This window comes from Phalacrocorax aristotelis, chromosome 5, assembly GCF_949628215.1.
Source record: "Phalacrocorax aristotelis chromosome 5, bGulAri2.1, whole genome shotgun sequence".
Lineage (NCBI taxonomy): Eukaryota > Metazoa > Chordata > Aves > Suliformes > Phalacrocoracidae > Phalacrocorax > Phalacrocorax aristotelis.
The window spans coordinates 21,135,845-21,141,844 of record NC_134280.1 but is presented as its reverse complement, the minus strand read 5'-3'; positions in this window follow the sequence as shown (position 1 = coordinate 21,141,844).

The following is a 6,000-nucleotide window of genomic DNA, read 5'->3' as shown; positions in this document are numbered from 1 at the left end:
CTCTTCCCTCAGATATTTTCTGCATTCCTGTAAGTAACATGTGATAGGTTTTAGGCATTTGTTGAAAAGTTCTGTCTGTGAAAGTTTCACAACCAGTTCAGAGTTCAAAGTACCCGTTTTTAGGGTGCTTTTTCCCCACTTGCAGATTTTATATTAAGTTCTACACTAGAACTGTAGAAATATCAAACTTTCCTATAACCCAATAGCCCTAGTAAATAAAGTTTGCAAACTTTGTACCGTTAAATTAGTGCCCTGAATGCCCTCCTTCGTATGTTCAGGATCATAGTGTAGGGGTATGAAAATAAAGTTTCTCATATATTAGTCAATATCTTTAATCTTTCTCACAATTTACAGAGATCTATGTACCAAACACTCAGATGCAGAGGGAATTAGCCAGGTGGAACAACCCCTGAGAAAGATTTACACCTACATTAATAACATAACTTTGATAACCGTACTATATTGTATCTTTACATAGGCAACAAGTTTGAGACATGGCATAACAGTTCACTACTGCTGTTACGATTTGTAAGAAAGTCAGGTCTATTAAGACTGAGGATGAAAGCGGTGAACGGCCACACTTGGCCTGCTTTCTCCTACCCTTTCAAATCTGGTCAAGGAGCAAAAAAGGAGATATCCAGACCTGCTACATCAACACTTTAAGCAAATCACAGCTCTTACAACTTCTCCTCACACAAATTCTAACTCATACCCAGGTAAATAATCAAGTAGACATAACTGGCTTCTGTTTCCAGCTTCTCTTCCCCTCCCCTCCTCCAATGCAGGTGGTCCAGCAGGTAAAAGTGTGATGCTAACTTCAGTCCTAAACCTTTAGCTAAGTATAAGCACAGTTAGCTGCACTCACATTCTGTTCACTTAGAGTCATCAGAATATGAAGCAACTATTTATTATCTTATTTACTTCCTCAATTTTAGTAAATAATCAACAGTAGAGCTACTGGGATTCAGAAGTACACAAAAGGGAGAAAAAAGTCAAAGTTCCAAGAAAGGTGAATGAAACATGTAGGAAAGCAGATAACTGGTTCTTTTTGGGCTCATAGAGTTTACCTGTAAAGTTACAGGGTGTAACAAAGCAAAGCAGTTCCCAGTCACAGACAGGAGTTCTTAGTACAGCCATCCCACATCAGCATGCCTGCCTTCTGGTCGTCACTGGGACTATTTTGAACCAGAAGAATTTTAGTTTTGATTTGCACAGACACAGATCCCACGAATTAATGAGTTGGAGAGAAATTATGCATTTAAATTTCAAAAACTTGCCATAAGAAAAATTCATATGTAAAACTTCAAATTATCTTATTTAGCTGGGTTTGTGCGGGGTTTAAATTAAATAAATAGCATATTTATCACAACCAACTAGTAAGGCAGATCCAGTTGCAGTTCAAGATTTTTTTTTCCCCCTCCAGGTGCTTCTTTTGACCACAACTGTGCAGGACATGTTATACATGAAGCAGAAAATTTTTGTTATCACAGAAGACTGAAAACTCAGGATCCACAATAAGAAACATCAACAAAAGGTTACTAACACTGCCTGCACAAGATTTATCACCTATATCTTAAAGACTATGTTTCTCTGAAACAGACAACCCACAGGAGAGGAAAAGCTATACTGGTAGCTTCCAGCTTGATTTGTCCATTAACTTCACAAGGACTGCAAGTTCTTATGAAGGCCAGGTTAGAACTTTTAGAGTGTAAACAAATTTTTCCTCAAACCATAATTCTTTTAAGTAGTTTCTTTAATGCTCTATACACTTTTCATGGAGACCACATGCTTGGTGTTTATTAAGCTGGTCAACTAAGCAACACAAGCGGACTGAGTCCTTACAGCTGTAACACTAGGAGGTTGCATTCCCCTGTAGTCCTGACCATCCTTGCAGGGGTGCCTGATTAAGCTGGGCAGTTTTCATTCCAGCTTGCTCAGACACATCACAAAGGCTCATTTCTCAGCAACATCTTTTTTAAAAGTCGCCCACAATCACTCCTACTGGCAGACTGTTAGGTATCTTACAGCTAAATTAATTTACTGCTGAGAACAGTAGTTCTTTTTTAATATGTTTGCCTCGTGGACAAAGACACTTAAAAAGTGAAAGGTTACTGACCTTTTCAGGGAGGACTAACAAGTCTGACATTAAAGTGTCATGTGATTATAACAATCCCCTACCAAAAATGCTATTTTTTCCCCATTTTATTCATTCATTTTCAGAAAGAGATAAAAGGAAATTAAATATCTTATGTTTGTCAATTTGCATCATGTGGCTTTTCTTTTTCTAGGCCTGCTTTGTGTCTAATCTTTCTTGCATCTTTTATCTCATGTTTTCAGATGATCTAGACCACATCCTTTGGGTACACAAAGAGTTTATAGCCTTGTTTGTTTTAATATATTTAATGCTTGTAAAAGACAACAGTGTTTTTCTTGGCATTGAGAACTTTAGTTCTCAAGCAGTAACACCACCAAAGCAAAAGCTGCAACGGTGCAGGCTTCTCCACAAAACACTGCCAACAAAGCTCAGTGCCATCTCATCCTATTATTTATTATAGATTCTACTACCTTGTGGAGATGTCAAACATATTGATATGTAGTTTTCTGGATCATTCCCAAAGTCCTTTTAGACAGTTGTATATGTGCCATATTCACCATTTTCCAATACCACTTGGCACCACCGATATTAAGCAAAAACTTAGCACTGCCCTTTCCACAGCTACAAATTAATTTAGGATTCCAAGATTAATACATCTGATCATCCCAAATCATTATTGCTTATCTTTTCTGTTCACTCCATTGATAATTCAGTTTAAGGCACATTCTCTGTCTGGTCCTCCATACAGGAAGAGTTCTGCTGCGGAATTCTTCCCAAGATACTCTCCAGTGAACAAAAAACCCTCCTTCCTTTCTCTGTTCTGGTTTTATCATGATTGCTCTTCCCACCCAACCTTGATTCTCTGTGGATCCTCAGGATTGTCTGGCAGGATTTCTGCTCATAAATACTAAAGTTGCTAATATCGATTCGTCTTTGCTGGTTGTTGGCCTAACCCATTTTAGCCTGCCTTAATGGGTTTCCACATTTCACAAAGATTTATGATCCTTTCTGTTTCCTTTTTTGGACACATATTTCCTTGTGTTCTTCTTTTTGGAAGATGCCTCCTTTTTTTTTTTTTTTATAATTGCCCTACCTCTGTGGTTGAACCGTGTTGGCATCCTTCAAAGCTTAGCCTTCTACCACAACTACAGAAGTACACAAGCGTACAAACTGTCCTGCAGCAAACTCCCAAAGAACATAATGCAAACACTGGATTATGGACTTTCAGTGCACCCTGTAATTTTATTCATAATGTACTACTAGTCTCATTGCTAAGATTAAAACCAGTATTAAGCTTTTCATACAATAACCGCATCCCAAAGCACAGCAAGGAACACAGAGCAATCCAAGTGATCAAAGACTACTGTCATAGTACAGGAAAAAGGCCCTCTACACAACCTTTTAGGAAGTGCCAGTTCCTTTCCCTAATTCACTGCTAGTATACTGAGTTAATGCTTTTAAGTTTACAAACACTGCTCCAAATCGCTCCAGTATGACCAATACAAGTAAAATTCTAGGAATCTTAAATAAGTAGGTGCCACATTCAGGCACCATCCCCCTCACATATAAGAGATGCATAGTGGGAGCTTGACTTATATTCTTCAGGCATTTAGTTGATGCAAATTATCTGATTAATAGCAAGGACACGCAGGAAAAAGTGTTTGCACAAAACAAAAATTATTTTCTGAGGTAACAAATAAACACTCCAAACTGGAATTAAAGCAAAATTGCAGAACTCAAAGGGACTATTCTAAACCATGTGGGTGTTAGATAAAAAGGCTTTGTTGCTACCAAGTTGCTACAGTACTTAAACATAGAGAATCTGGTAGAATACTGTCATTAAAACCTAATATATGCTTTATTACACTCTGCATTAAAACAGCTTAATTCCCTGTTTTTACACAGAATTCTTTGTACAGTCCAAAGGAAAAAAAAATAACGTTGCTACCAAAGGACAGGAACTTTCTCTGCACCTTAGGCCTTTAAAATTTTCTCTGCTGAGTCATGTCATCTGACTGGTCACACAAGAATACATGTGAGCTTGTAGCCTGTCATGGAGTTGATTAGAGATTTTCTTTGAAGGAGCTGAAGCTAATGTGCTTAAGCTATTGAATAAAAATGTCATATACGCTCTTTATGTGCACTTTGTTCTCCTTATTAAATCATATGCATCAGAGATCTTTAAGGACAAAATTACTGATGCACGGCATATGTACTCCTTTAACCACTGCAGTTTACCCTAGCAAAGTATTATCAAATATAAGAGTTCTTGAGACTATAGAAAGGAAATTAGCATGCTCTATTTTTTTCTGCTATTTAGTTGTTTTCCCATAATGATTTAATCCTGTTAAGAATTTTGGGTCTCTGTTCTATTGATGGGGCCCTTCACAGTACTTGGAGTAAGTTCCTGAAGTTATTCTTTGACTCTTGTAGGCCCTAAATTTTACATCCAGTAACACTTCACAAAATTAATGACCATCTCCAACTTTTTATTATTGCTTACTAATTCATACATGTTTTTAAGATGTGCATTTCTTTGTGTGGCTTGTTCTATGTTTACAAAGCATGTTGCTGCTAGAGACTGCCTGGTCTCAGCTCAAAATAACTGAGGTACCTACAGACTCTGAAACTCCAGCACTGTAATTTTGCATCTTTTAATTAATTTGGCCTTTTCCTTTATTTTCACTGCAACCCCAGCATGGTCTTTACCTAAATGATTCCCGTTTAGCTGACTTAGCACTCTACAGTAGCTTGCCCTCCCTGAAAAGGAAAAAGCGATGACTGCAGTAGCTAGTCCTCGCAAGTAACATCGGTATTGAAAAAGAACAACGAATAAGCGACTATGACATTGCAGCCTGTTTTCGGTGCACATCTCACAGAGAAAGCTTTCCTCGTGCATTCAGGATAAGCAGGTATTTTGTAAACTCGGGATCTCATAAACAGAAGGCAGAAACCCTTACTTTCCGGCCAGCTCCAGACGAACAACGGGCCAGAGGAAGGGCCGCCGCCCCCTCACAGCCCCGAGGCGGCGACTCCTCCCAGCACCTCGCCCCGATTCAACAGGTCTCGGTGCAGACGCGGTGCCGGGCAGGGCGCGGGTGAGCCCGGCCCATAAACCCACGCCTTTCCAGAACCCGCGGAGGTGCCGCGGGACCCCTCCGAGCCTGCGCCACCGCCCGCCCGGGAGGAGCGGGAGAGCCTGCCTGCCGCGCCCTTGGCTCCCTCCCCGGCCTCTCCCGGGGCTGCCGGGGCTCCGGCAGCAGGGCCAGCCCGCAGCAGCTCGGCGGCGCTGTGAGGGAAGGGCCGCGCCTCCCCCGCGGCAGCCGGTGATGGAGCGCGGCGCGCCGGAGCCGCTGCCGGCCGCGGCTCACCAGGTACGGGGGCTGAGGCGAACGGCGGCGGGCGTGGGCGAGGCGGGAGGCCCTCCGCGGCTCGGCAAGCCCGCCGACACGCACCCGACTTCTCTTCACTCTCTTCGGCCCGTCGTCGTTTGGGGGGTGTGAGAGTCTGAGGGGCACGGCGGGCGATTTTGGCAGGCTTTACAGCGACCAGCTGCGTGAAGCGTCCCGGGCCGGTCGCCGCTTCAGCCCGGCTGCGCTGACGAGCTGACAGCAGCTACAGATTTTCCATCTCTGTTCGGTTTCCCCCTAATTCGTATGAGGAAGAAAAACTCATAGGTACCACGCAGGAAGAAAAAAAAAATGCAATCTGAGGGGCCGTATTCTTGTGAGGTAGGGGAACTGTAGCTGCTTGGCACAGCTAAAATTCAGTCTCGCTTGAGGACCAGAACTTGAGCACCCCATCTCCAGGTGCGCCCGCCGCTGTCGATACGTTAGCAGGTGGCCCTTGGCTGTCTTATGGCCTGCAGGCGGTCTCTGGGAGAGGATCCTACCAGAGGCAAATGC